The sequence below is a fragment of the Parambassis ranga genome, chromosome 21 (genome assembly GCF_900634625.1).
Source record: "Parambassis ranga chromosome 21, fParRan2.1, whole genome shotgun sequence".
Taxonomy (NCBI): Eukaryota; Metazoa; Chordata; class Actinopteri; family Ambassidae; genus Parambassis; species Parambassis ranga.
The window spans coordinates 6331817-6346452 of record NC_041041.1 but is presented as its reverse complement, the minus strand read 5'-3'; the positions used below and the strand labels follow the sequence as shown (position 1 = coordinate 6346452).

General features: G+C 41.8%; 1 protein-coding gene across 1 annotated transcript in view; it reads right to left on the bottom strand.

Annotated features, from left to right (window-relative positions):
• enox1 (ecto-NOX disulfide-thiol exchanger 1) overlaps nt 1-14636 on the bottom strand; it is a 66626-nt gene that overhangs the window by 40757 nt on the left and 11233 nt on the right. The window contains 1 exon segment of the mRNA XM_028394156.1: nt 3811-3843. The gene's annotated coding sequence lies outside the window, so the exon portion shown is untranslated.

The following is a 14636-nucleotide window of genomic DNA, read 5'->3' as shown; positions in this document are numbered from 1 at the left end:
GGATTTAATCCCTAGACCTCCCTGACCAGAGAGACACACACACACAAGTCTGTGTGAAGATCAAGTGTGTGTCAGTGAGAGAAGAGGCAGTAGCAGAAATCTGTGTGTGTGTGTGTGTGTGTGTATGTGTGTGTGTGTAGTGTGGTGGACGTTCAGAGAACAGAGGACACCTCAAGGTTGAACTGCATGGTGGTAAATTATTCACCAGGAGGGAAAAACACACACATACAGACACACACTCATGCTGCAGTAAGTATACATACAAAAAATGAGTGAATATGGTTGTTGTTAAAAATGTAACACGTGCTGGATTCCATGTTTATCTACATAATCAGGACGGCTCTGACACTGGTTCCAACTTTTCTGTTGTACATAGTAATCTGTTACATTTAGCATATACTGTGTGTAGTAAGTATTGTGCTCTGTTGTGTTTCCTGACATTACAACACTAAAACGTCTTCAATAACAACTAACTGGTGTTACTACTCTGTAATAACTCTGTAATAACAGCTGCTGGCAGGAGCTGAAGAGGCTACCTCTACCTCCACTCACCTGTACAATAACTGTTAATATGTATAGTTTTTTTTATTCTATTCTATTCTATATTTTATTGGTAGTCTATTTTATAATGTATATATCTTTTCTTAACTTATCTGCTGTTGCAAAAATGCAGTTTCCCCATTGTGGGACTAATAAAGGTTTTCTTAATCTTAAGTAAAGGTCAGAATATAGTTCAACAATTAAAAGAAACAATGACTGTCAGTATGGAAACAGCGTGTTGAAGTTTTTCTCACACATCCCCTCACTACAGTGTCGCTCCACAGTAACAGATACATATACGGCATGATGTGGGAGGAGAGAAGAAAATAAAGCTGAGATGTACACCTTAAAATAACTTATCAGACTTTTCTTTGCAGACAGGACAGGTGACAAAGTCACATTACATTACATTGTTTACAATAATAACAACGTACATATGTGCAAATGTAAAGTATTTCGCTCTGTAATCCATTTGTTATTTGAAAATGTAAATAAACATCTTTGCACTGATCACCTGATCTGCACTATGACCTTATTAGACCCTGACTTTCTATCCATCTCCTCCTTCACCAGAGCTGTGCTGTGACCTGTAACTTTCCATTTCGATGAGCCTGTGGCAAAAAGAGCAGGCTGCCCAGAATTGATCTGTTTTTCCTCAGGTTTTATAGAGGGCAGGAGGGAGGAGGACAAGTCAGATTTTCCCTCAGCTGGATGGCAGGCAGCAACTGGTCTAGACATGAAATCACCAACCACAGGATGAGACACAGAGAGGAGAGAGGTGAACGCTCCCTGCTGCACCCAGAAAGCAGCACAGAGCCACTGAAGCCTCAGACATACTACAGCTGATCCAATTAACATGGCTGTATGTGAACACACTCAGTTCTTATGGATAGTTGGCCTTCCTAGATCTCTGTGTACTTTCTTGAGTGTCCTGGTCATTATTCGGTTGTCCTGCTTATTCTTTGAGCAGCACCCAGTGCTATCTGGTTCTATTGTCTTGGAGTCACGGCAGAAATCTCTACAACTAAAAAACTGCAGCTCACATCAGAACAGATGGACAGAATGCACTGCATGCATGGATGAACCTCCTGTGATGTCAAGCTTATTATAGGAGGCACCAGCTGTCACCATCTTGGCAGAGCCCTAGTCTGTCTTACACCATAATAATCAATATATAGGCAAAGAGGTGGAGCTCTGTACAATAGTCATGAACAGGGAAATCAACTATAAATACCAAAACTAGCACAGGGCTCACTACTCACACCTATGGCCAATTTAGAGTCCCCACCTACCCTATATCCAGATTATTGATTGGTGGGAGGGGTTAATTTACTTGAGTGCTCCCTGTTGGTGTTACCTCATTCTCCAATCCAGCATGTTGCAACTATCACCCCTGGGTGTCAACAAAGGAACCGTCTTCCTCCCTCAGAAACTTGCAGTATCCCAATCCTTAAATCTATAGTATCTCTGCGCTGAACTCATAAAGAGGAAATATTCAGCTTTTCACCTCATTGTGCAGACTCCTCACCTCCTCTGAACATCTTATTTTCATCTGATTCATATCTCTCTTTCTGCCACATCCACCCGCTTCCGCCTTCCCTGGCATTCTACTCCAATTGTGTTTTTCTTACTCGCCTTTCTGTTTTTCTACCCCTCTCTCCTTTTTCTCTCTCTTTTCTCGCCTTCCTCCTCACCAGTCACCATGATGAAGTGGCCAGTGAGTGGCCGTCTCTGCTGGTAATCACCACGGTAACTCATGGCAGCACCGCGGCGCCGGCAACACGCCATCCATCACCGCCTCTACTGCTGCAGGAAACTGATATATCAAGATGTAAATTCTGGCCCTGCTACTGCTCCCATAGCTTCTCTACTGTCTCCAGGGAGGAGGAGGAGGAGGAGGAGGAGGAGGAGGAGAAAGGATGGAGATGATGGGGGAGGAGAGGTACAATGAGAAGGAGAATAGTGAGGAATAGAGGACAAATGAGAGGTGAGGCTGATGAGGAAAGGAGGAGTGAAAAAGAACAACATGAGGAATATACTGCAGCAGAGGAGATGGTGAAGAGGACACAGCTACAAAGAAAAGAAGAAAGAAGAAGTTGAGGGAGGAGAAAGCTGAATGTCTGATGATGGCAGCGGTGTTAATCCATCCTAATCCAGCCTTATTAGTTTCTCTCAGCCTGCTGTAAACACACACACAGACACACACACACCTTCCACTCATGTGTTTTACAGTGGTGGTAGAAGTACTCAGATCATTTAGCTTGGACTGAGGAGGGAATCTCATATATTTCCCTCAACGCTGCTGCTATAAATGCACGAGTACTTTTCCAGAACAAATTTCCACTCATGAAGCCAAAAGATCTCACACATCCTCCTGGAGGAGCTGCAGGCTGGCCTTCAGCCGCCGTGGACACGGTGCCACAGCTCACAAAAAGCTAATGGAGGCTCTAGAAATTTCCACTTTGTCCAGAATAATGTGAAAATCTCAACCAGAAAAGACGAGAAGCATGTGACTGTGATTACTGTGCCGACTAGTTTGGGTTTGGAAGGTGTGGAAGGTCTGTGTGAGAGCAGCTGTGAGCAAGATGTGACAAAATATCAAATATATGTCTCTAATAATGAGTACATAAAAAAATCAGGCATTTTAATCACCTTCAAATTCAACAATTACTGTTGTTTTTCTAGTGAAGGAGGGCTGCATGATCAGCTAAGTGATGAAATCTGTAGCTGTATTTTGGCATTAAAGCAAAATTTATCAATACTGGAAACAGGAGAGAGCATCGTTGTACATGGATAAAAAATTTAACACATCTTGTGCAAACAAATGTTTACATGTTGTTTTAGATAGCAGAGGCCTGAAGGAAAACTGGTCCATAATTTAACAGTAAACCAAACTTGCTTGTGTTCCTTCCATGTCAGCAGCGAAAAGCTACATTTGACTCTTGAACTGATGGAGAATCCCTCTAATGCAGACAAGCTGATGACAACATGAATCACATCAACGCCTCAAATTCCGCACAGACTTACAGTGTTGACGGTCAGATTACTATAAAGTCTCCTGTGTGTGTGTGAGAGACTGTGTGCAGTGATGTTACAGTCAAGTGAGTAATAAAGAGCAGCTGTTAAACCAGGTGTCAGCATCGATGTGGCTGGATCCTTAATGATTATCAAAACACATGATGAACACAGAAAGAATGAAAAACCAGCATCAATAAAAGTGCACATCTGCCCACACCAGCAACAAACAACCATAAAGGCAAAAAGACTTACTGTTGTGCTGCTGCGGCTCTCGTCTGAGGGTTCCTGCAGAGACAGAGTTCATCATTAGTTTTAAAGGTCCTGAGTGGAGAGTTTCATGCTGTCCTAATGAAGTAAGTGTGTGTGTGTGTGTTGAGATCTCTTCAGGTTTCAGCCATGACATCATCTCAACCCTCCCAATCCCCTGAAGCAACGCACTGACGCTATGAATGTTAATATGTGCTGGTGAATAAAAACCACTGCACGATTTATAGCATCCTGAGGCTGAGAGCACTGCGCACACACACACACAGCACCAGCTGGGCAGTACTGACCTTTCTAAATAAAGGGTATGCTACAGAATCCCAGAGGAAAACAAAGGCAGTAAAACTGTGTGTAAAAAGAAACAACACAAAGAACCAATCAGATGTCGACAAAAAAAGTCTGTCTGTCCTGCTGACAAAAGGTCAGCTCATCTCACAGACAACAAGGACTCAGCCAACTAGAACCAGCAGAAAGGACATCACAGATCTATACTTAGTATGAAGTATAAACCAGCTTGTAAAGTGGACTAATGGACCTCTATGGAAACCATATAACTCATAAAGAGGTGTGTAAAATTACAGATTATATGTGTAAAATGTGTTTTAGGATGGTCTTTGCCCAACCCCTTACTTTTTTTTTCCTCAATGCCTTAACCAGTAACTTAAACAAAACGTAACTTAACAGCAGGTGAAAACACAACAGCTCTCAGTGTCGGGGGGACTCAACCCCAGACTCCCATACCCCCACAATCCACATCCTGCCTCTTAACAAGAACTTTTGCAGCCGTATCGATCTTATGATTGGATAACATCAGTCAACACAATCATGTGTTGTATCTGGCAGTTACAACACATGATTACAACACATGAGGACATGTTGGCATAGTTTTTGCTGAATTTAAATGGACAGCAGGAAACCTTCAGAGGAGACTTTCTTTTGAAAGTTATGGCACCTCGCTTCTGTCTCAACCTCACACAAATTTGGCCACAGAGGTGACACAGAACTGTAGATAGATCTTTGAGAGAGTTGCCATCATCTTGTGCAACTCTGCACTAAACCACTGTGACAACAAGCAAATAAAAACATTACTATGTTTTGCATTCTCTTTCTTTGTATGTAACAGCCATGACCTGCATCCTGAATTTTGTTGACCTGTTGTCAGGCTGGAAAAAAGTGATGATTATTATCTGGAGGACGCTTTATGAAACGTAATTTTAAAAGTTAAATGTATGACAACTGTTAAGGCATTAAATAAATTAGTTGTTGATATTAGCTGAGCAGCATGTGAACAGAAAGTGACTGATTAATGTTTAGTGCTCAACCAAGTGAAGAGAACAGCACGTCTGTGCCAGAGCAGCCCATATGGCAAAGACAGTCCCCGAGCCAAAGCAGTCCAGACTGGAATGAACCAGAGCAGCTCCGCTCTGCACGCACACTGTACCAGTATGATGTCACAGGAAGAGACTGGACACCGAGCAGGACAACAAGCGCTCCTCTTTGCTTTCACGAGGGCCAGTGTGGAGTATAATAGTTGTAGTTCCACAGAATAAAAAATGGACGTGTTACCAGGAAGCCTTCCACACAATGATGAAACGCACAGTGTGGAAATGACACCTGAATACTGCACACACCTGAACAGCAGGTGAGCTGTTGACCCTCCCTCTCCGTCTTTATTTTAGCTCTTGTGCTTCTTTTATTTCTCTTCCCTTGTTCTCAGTATGTGTTTTATTTATCTCCTTGTTTTCACTCTCTCATTATCACCTCGGCACCGATTGGTATGCAAATGATGAATAAATCAGCATATGACTAAACGAGATCATCTCTCTGCTCTGCAGCCTGATTGCACTTATGAAAATGAGGTTGATGTATGTAGATCGTACAGAGACGCAAATCACATTGTGGGCAGTATTAATCCGTTAGTGACCCTGGATTATATAACACACTTTTTTTTATTCAAATCTGCACTTGTTTTTTTTTTTTTTAAAGCTCTAATGTTTTTATGTGGAAAAAAATATGGAGGGAAAAATTCCACATTTGTGAGGTTTTCAGCTGCCACAGAGAAAAAGGAAAGGTGGTGCCACAAATAGGTTTTTGCCTCAGTGGGAGAAGTGCAAATGAGAGAATCAGAATCAGAATCACCTTTGTTGTCATTGCACAGCACAACAGCCTCTAAAACACTCACACCCACATACACCCACACCTAAACACGAAAATACTGAAGAGCTTCTAGTATCTACAGGTATTCACAGGGGCTGGGCCTTGTCCTGACGAAAATGGTGACCAACCAACAGTTTTTTTTTCCTTAAAATGTGATAATGTTATGAATTTGTGTATTTCTTTGCCTATCCTCTTGCACTGTTTAAAAAACCTAACAATCAGTCAGTTTTTTTTATGCCAAATTCAGTCAGGCAAAAACAAAACTTAACAGCAGCTTGTTGGTGTCAGGGGGGCTCGAACCTTGGACTCCTTACTTTGAAAGCTGTATCAGCCCCACGTTTGGTTGACATTTGGTAATACCATTATACAGTATGCTCCAGTGACATGATGTTGTATGTTGGCCAATATGTCAAAATCTTAGTATAACCATATAAACATAACCATGTGATGTATGTGGTGGATGCATTTCTTTTGTATTCCATGATTATGATACTAAATGAAATGAGGACTTCTTGCATCATTCCCTTCTGCAGCTCAGCATTAGCTCCTTAAAATACTTACTTATTTCAATTATATAAAGAGTGAAGTGACAGGTGGATAACGCCACAGGATTTTTTGGATTTACCAAAAATTCTTCCGTTAACCCAGCATTTGGTTTGTCCATTCAGGGCTAATGCAGCGATCATTTGTCCTATAAAAGTGTTAATAAATATAAATTGAACAGTAGCTGTGTATGAGTCCTATCCACCGATTCTATTTTCAGACTTATTTGCAGTCTGGTCCATTTATAAAGTGTTTAGCAGCAGAACAGGATTTAAGTCCGACCCGCCTGACACCTTTATAATTACTGGATTTAAACCTCAGCAGACATGTGAGGTCTCAGCCAGCTTCTAACGCAGGTCCTCATTCATAAATATAACACATTTCTATTCTAACTGTTGGAGAAAGCCGCACAAAGAAATGAGCTGATGGGAGTAAATTCATCTGCACTGAGAGCAAAGAGAGAAATTCCAGACAGCGCCGGTCTGCTTTCCAAAACAAACGTCCAGGTCTCTGCAGCCTGGACCCTCAATTCATCACACACTGTTGTCTGCTGCAAGAAAACGCACCAACTAATTGTGTGGCTCGTGTGCTTTTTCCTCTTTGCGTTGATCAATCACAGAGGGGGTGAGCGGTGGAGAGCGGCTAGGGGCGATGTAACCGCATCGCACCTATTGGCACCATCCATGTTCTGGTGAGCCCTCGTATAAATCACCGTTAATGACACCAAGATACAGAGAGACCAAGAAAATACCAGGGGATGAAGAAGAGGAAGAGGAGGAGAGAGCAGTTGGGCTAAATATTCTGCTCACTTTCCTCTGCACCTAAACCTAACCAGGTAGTTTGGATGTCTATTCCTGTAGGTAAAGAGCTTCTAATATTTATATAACAATAAGGAATGGAATTAGCTGACTCCATTTTGGATCTAGGTCCATCCTGGATAGCTACGTGTTTGGACATCAGGTTAATCTTAATTCTTCACTCATTTGGTAACATATTCCCTGATTTTTTTTTTTAATTTATTAGTTGAACAGACTCAAGAGAAACTTTCCCACAGACGCCATCTACATCTGATCAATATTTGGGGCTTATTAAGCTCTTAGCTGTGAAAAAGATCTTCCACTATTTAACAATGTGTAAAAAAATCAGCTCTAAAAGTCAATAAAAACACATCTGCTTCATGCATCATTTTTATTTTGGAGCAACATCTTATAATTATTCATTATAAGGCTTGTATCAATGTTAATGTTACTTCATTTAGCAGCTGCTGTTAAATACTGATGTTTCTGCTCAAACAAAATAACAAAAAAAAGAAAGCAGCTGCACACACGATACATAATTCATGTCTCCGATCAGAACACTGTACATTAAAGCTTTTCTTAATTGGCAGTTTATATCTATTTGTACACATTTGAAATGATCTGAGAGGTTGTTTGCGCAGGAGATCAATTTGCTGAAACACTTTAAAGAAAAGCTATAGCCTGCAGGCAGTTAGCTTAGCTTAGCATAAAACGAGAAACAGTGGGAAAGTGCTAGCCCATCCGTCTTTTTTAATGGCATCAATGAGAAGCTGCTTCCACTGCTCTCTGTAGATCGAACAGAAAGAGGAGAGATTTAAAGGTTTGAGCTTTCACATGGATGGATATTTTTATATCAGGCTCAGCCCGGTGTGCAGCAGGACAGACGGAGACGGAAACAGACCTGTACGCTGTGTGAACCAGCAGAAAACAGCTCTAATCGTGATTTCCCCGCCCCCCCGTACAATGAGGACAGGCGGGGTATGTGATTTGATGTGATGTGCAGAGAAAGGCTGGTTTGCTTTGTAAGTGGTGATCCAAACACTCTGCTACATTCACTTTGCTGCTGACATACAGCTGGATGGATGGCTGCTTTGAATTATACAAGAACCAGAAACAACTGTTTGCAGGTGACCGAAGAGTTAATGACTGTTAAGGACAGATTATGACATGACCTGCTTACACACACACAGATGGCTTTACACTAAATATCTGCTCATCTTTTGTCTTATTTGACTCCTAAGTTTACGCCTCTTTTGTATGAGCCTTTATGGTTTTTGGAGTATTTTCATGTGTACAGCTGCTTTCATTCTTTCACTTTAAATCCATCACATTTTTCTCTACCTGCACATCTGTGGAAACAGCATGATCACAGCTACAAGTAGAGAGAGTTCAGGCATGTCTTTAGTGCCCTGTAACACATTTATGAAGATATAAATCATAAAAACATGAGCATAAAGGTGTCTTTAATTTTACCAAAAACAAGCAGATCAGCCATCCATTCACTGATATTTTTGTCACATGTCTGCTAATTGTATGTGAATTTTAAAGCTGATTCTGGTGGTTTTGAGATTCTCAGGCTTTCTACAACAGACTTGCAGTGGCCCAGATATACAAATGTAGCCTAAAAATACACAAAACAATTCAGATTTTCCACAACTTCACAACGTAAGAACGCGTATAAGAAAAAAAAGAAAATTAAATTTAGAAAGAACCTGTGAATAAATTTATTTACCATCCATCACAGTGAATTGGAGCGACGCAGCTGACTTCAGTTCGTTCAGCCAATTGTGTAAAGGAGATCCCTGCTTTCCTGTGGAGCTCACTGCCTGAATGCTCTCCAAAGTAAATGATCATTTAGAGATTTATTAATCTTCTCAGGGCTGCTTGGTGCAGACCTGCCTGACAGACACACACGCATTTCTCCTCTCATTCAAACAGACACACAGATTTTGATCCATTCACCCACCGAGACACACACACACACACAGGTGGGTCATGTACACAGGATGAACCATCTAATCAACCAATCAATCTCTGCTTCTCATCTGCAGCAACATGGATTTCTGATTGTTTAGGTGATGCATAAATAGATACATTACAGTATAAATAGAACAATACTAGTGCTGAGCAGACATTTATCTCTGTATCCATGAACTTCTATTGATATGTAATTAAGCTGCAACATAAAAGCTTTAAAAAGTTGTTGAAGCTATTGTTGGCGACCAAGAAAATGAAGTGTAAGAAGCTTTTTCAGGTGACCTTCGCCTCAAATTATGACACGACACACGAGGGACCTTTCTCATAAGGGGGACATTCTTCTATTAGAGCTAAGTTAGAGACTATTAGAGACATGTGACGGACGTACACAAGTACATAAATCAACAGGAGAACCTAAAGGACATTCAGCTAACGTTTGAATTTACCCTCACCATTTTCGGCTCCCATGGTGAGAGCTCCACACCAGACACATCTGATATGCACTTTATAAACACAAGCACAGGTGGGCATCAGATCTATACACACTTCAGTGGCCCAGAACTTCCACTGAAATCTATCGAGCTACGATTCTGACCAAATTTCGGACACTTCCTTCATCTAAAGTGGCTAAAACTTTGTGCACCTCTCTGTGCATCAGCCGTGGGGGAGGAGCCTTCCTTGTGTGCCGACTCCGCTCATAAATCATGTGTCAAATTATAAGTTGTCAGTCGTGGGAGAATTGTGTTGCTGCTGCCTCATGAGGAGTCATGTTCACTGCTGAACGCAGCATTGACTTTAATCATGTCCAATTACAGCACAGTGCTGCGTGCCCACATACATAAATCATATAGACGAGAGAAAAAGAAAAACTATCACCTTTTGATGTTGGGCTCAAATTGAATTCAGAAATAAGCCATCACGCACTTATTACTCTCCATGAGACACAGCTGATTATCCCTGTGTGCTCGAATGGAAATATTCCCGAATGAGAACAAAGAGATTTCACGGCAGCTCCATCACCACCACCACCACTTCCACCACTCTCTCACACACACACAAAACATGGATGGAGACGTACACAGGCAGGAGTCCCACAGGACGTTCATGGAGACTCCCTCCAATAAAGAGGATTATAGATTTTGCCCTGTGCACCCGAGTGTTTCCAATGAAATAACGGCCTCCTCCTGCATAACTCATTAAAATTTAAACCATCCCCCTTTCAGCTGAATATCACTGTACTGCTCTGCATGCATTACAGTCCTTGCATGGGAAAATAACCCCGCCATGCTGCATGAGAGAGTGTGTGTGTGTCTATTGCAAGGGTGTGAGAAAATTAGAAAGGAAGATAAGAGGAAGTGTGAGTGAAAATGCATTTCTATCCTTGGTGGCCCTGGAGGCTCAGTGGATGGTTAAAGATTTCTCCCCCTCACCACTCTCTCTCTCTCTCTCTCTCTCTCTCTCACACACACACACACACACACACAAGTCTTAAAATAAGGAGGAGGTAGCAGTGAGATGAATGTTAAATTTAATTTTTTTCTCTAAGCTGAAGATGAAGGCAGGAAACACACGGTTATGTTGAAACAGCATGTCACCAGGATTGGGGAGGGGGGCGCACACACACACACACACACACACACACCTCTAAATGTAACATACAATATATCAAATATAAAAAAGATAAGCAGATAAATCTGCACATTTATGATTTGAAAATGATCCTGTACTGGAAATATAATATGCTTTTGTTTTTTACAGACTTCACAGTGGAAAACTCTCAGCTCAGTTTGTGGCGATATAATAATGAGCCCTTACAATGTGTTGAAAAATGACTGACAGGTTTCTGGTTAAATTCCAGCAGCTGATCACTCTCTGGCTCTGCCTGCATCACTGAAACAACACTTCACATCCTGAGGAAAACCCTGCAGACAGACCGTGTGTTGCTTTAGCTGTGGTTTTAAAAAATCTCTTAACAAGGACTCCTCAGTCTGACGATTAAAACAATGACAACCAGTGGAAAACAGGAGGAAACGTGGCTCGTAGTGGCTCAAGATCCAATCTGGAACAAACCAAGTGACCACGACACAGGTGACACAGACCAACCAAGAATGAAACAGACCAGCTAATCCAGAGTGAAACAGACTTATCTGATCTAACAAGGATCATACTAACTAATCCAGAATGGAAACACCCAATCCAGATTTGATCCAGAAGGATGAACCCAGCTGATCTGGAGTGGAACAGAACACTTTGTCATACAGTCGCACAGTCTGATCTCATTTTAAAACACCCCTTTGACATCTTTGTTGTGGTCTAGTCTTTAGTTTGATAATCTAAAGTACCGGTACACTATTGATCTGATCAATTAGGAAACTCAATGAGAGGACACACAAACATGCTACATGAGCCCAATCTCTGCCAGTTGCTATGCAACCTGATAACTCAACGATTTGTGGGATGAAGTGAACATACATCCTCCCGTCTTTCCGACTGTATTTTCTTTCATGTCATGTCATGTGTGGGGTTATTGCTTTTCAATCAATCAAAACAATTTGCATGATGACTTGACATGCTCGCTGTTAAACCAATTATCAATATGTCACTGAATAGAAAAGTATTAATTGATTTCTTTTGGGGGGAAGGGGACACTTATTATTTTGCAAATATGCAAATAAATTAGTGAAATCAGAGAGCTGCTCTAACCAAACAGCTAACAACAACTGTCCTGATAAACCTTTTAACAGTTTGATGATTTAAAGCTTTCACTCCATGCCTGAAAGGGGCTTTAGAGTGCGCTGTACAATAAAACCAGGGAGTGAATCACCTGCTTTAGATGTACATCAGTGTGTGCCTTAGCCATGCTCCACATACCACAGACAGCAGGCACAGACAGAAGAAAAGATGTGGCCTATTTAACCTTCTGTGTTCCATCTCCTCCAGCTACAGTCAGAAAGGCTGAGAGATGAACTCTGACAATACGGTGCAGACTTCCTGTGCTGCGCAGGAGAACAATTCAAAAATGTGAGCATGCATATTTAATGTGCAGAGCACCGGGTCTAACAAACAGGAGAATACAGTATCGAGCGACCCTGCAAACTCTTCGAGCAGATGTAGAAATAAAATCTGTGGAAAAAGCTCAGGTCATTAAATAAAGAGGCTGCATTTCTAAGGACAAGCTCCATTAGGTTTGGGGTCGGTCGAGGACTAAACACACGAGTCCAGCTCAGTGGGAAAGAAAGTCGACTTTCCATCAGCTGCACGGCCAGAGAGTTGCCATGAGAAACAAAGATGCAAACACAGTCGGATGGAAAAGTGGCTGGGCATGGATTTATTGTCTCCAGGCCAGGCTGGGCTCTGTGGTCACCAGGTGAGCTCAGACAGAGAGGGATTCTGGGAGTTGTAGTGCGATGTGAGAAGTGGCTGTAGGGGACGAGAAGCCGTCCAACAGCATTTATCTGTGAAGTCATCAGAGCAGAAGATGCTCTCAGCAGCCATTACTGTCACAAACACAGAGCGGCCTGCAAGCAAACACACACACACACACGTAAACACAGCCGAGGCATCATGCACTCTACTGACTGCTTCTTGTCTGTCTGAACTTTAATTAATTTATTCTTGACTCTTGTAAAGGTCGACCATGTTGAGCCGGTTAAATCTGTAAAAACCTCTGGTTTAGCGCTTCAGTGTGATATTTCTCTACCACCGAGGAGCAGAGAACCAGCGCTCTCAGTTCATGGATTTAATGTTTGGGGATAACGTCTGGCTAACATGTGGCCTTTATGGGTCAGAAAAATATGTAAATGAGAACAATATGTTTCTTGACAGCGGACTCATTTTCTGCAACTGAAATTAAAAACCAAACAAGACCTCTTGTTCAGAGTTGAAAGCCAAACATTGAAGGCATTATTGCTCTCTGTACCATGAAGCGTGATGGGGAGAAAACACTCTCATAATCATTCATCTGTGAAACTCTACAGCTTCAACACATAGTCTGCTTAAATCTGAACCTCAGGCGAAGCCTACATTCCTGGTAACCTGGGCAGAACTGGCTGTAGCCTATACAGAATGAGGCCTTATATCACATGAACAAATAATCACAGAAAGAAACAATGAAGGTGTGCTCACATCCCCTGGCAGTGTCACACTATGTCAAACTGTGGTGGTACCATCACTGTTACCATAGCAACCTATCCCAGCATAGGCCACCTGATCATGGAATGATAAACAAAGGTCTGTAGAGTGAGATTAATTGTTTTTTTTTTAGCTTGCTGCCTGCTGTTCTGATGAATTGGAATCATTTCATGATGTGATGTTTTCTTATTGTTGTGGCTTTCTGGCTGCAGTCATGTTGTGGATGTATGTCGAGTGAGTGCTTGCCTTGATTGTGAGGAGTCTCGGGTGCCTCGTGGAAAAGAGATCTTTATCTTAAGAGCCATATGATGAGGATGAAATCAGGTGCAACAGACTGAGAATCACGGTTATTCTGTAAACACTGATTTATCTGATGATACAACACACATGTTGGCCCAGTCTTACAAGTGACTAAAGCATCTGACTTAGCTCTAAGACAACAGACACATCACAGATCTCAGTGATGAGCACACAACAAAAGAAAAGCATTAAACCCTTCTTTATAAATTTGGAGCTGGTTCTCCAAACTCTGCCCTACTTGGCATCTGGTTCAAACACTTGGAGAACCCTGGGAATATCCACATCCTGGGGCTGTTGTTTTTCCAACAGAACAGTAAAGAAACTGACACTGGCTTAACTTTTCTCCTTTAAACCACGATGCTGTTCCGCTCAGGTGATAAAAGCATCAGTGCTGGCTGGTATCAGCTGTCTCAGCTCCACTGGAAGATTGCATGGACATTGGAACTGGTGGAAATCAGGGCAGCTGCAGTGTGTTCATTAGGACAGCGCGGCAGAGAGCTGTCGGTGTAACGGAGGGTTTTGGCAGGCTGCAGGCAGCTTGTTCCCTCTATTGTTCCCGCCGCTGGACGGTGTAATGATCCGTCTTCTTTGTCCAGAGCAGTCTGCTGCGTAATAAAAGCTCATCCCTCACTGTCTGTGAGTGTCAAACTGATGCCACTGCAGGCTCAGTGTGTGTCTCATGTATATATATTATATATAGGAACACAGTCCCACTGTACTTTGGTTCAACATGCCTATTGCAGTAAATCTGTGTGTATATATATATATATATATATATATATATATATATATATATATATATATATATATATATATATATATATACATACAAATGTGTTTTGACAGAGACCGTTACTGCTGCAGTGACAGAGGAGGTTGTCCAATTATCTGCCCGACTGAAGATCAGCT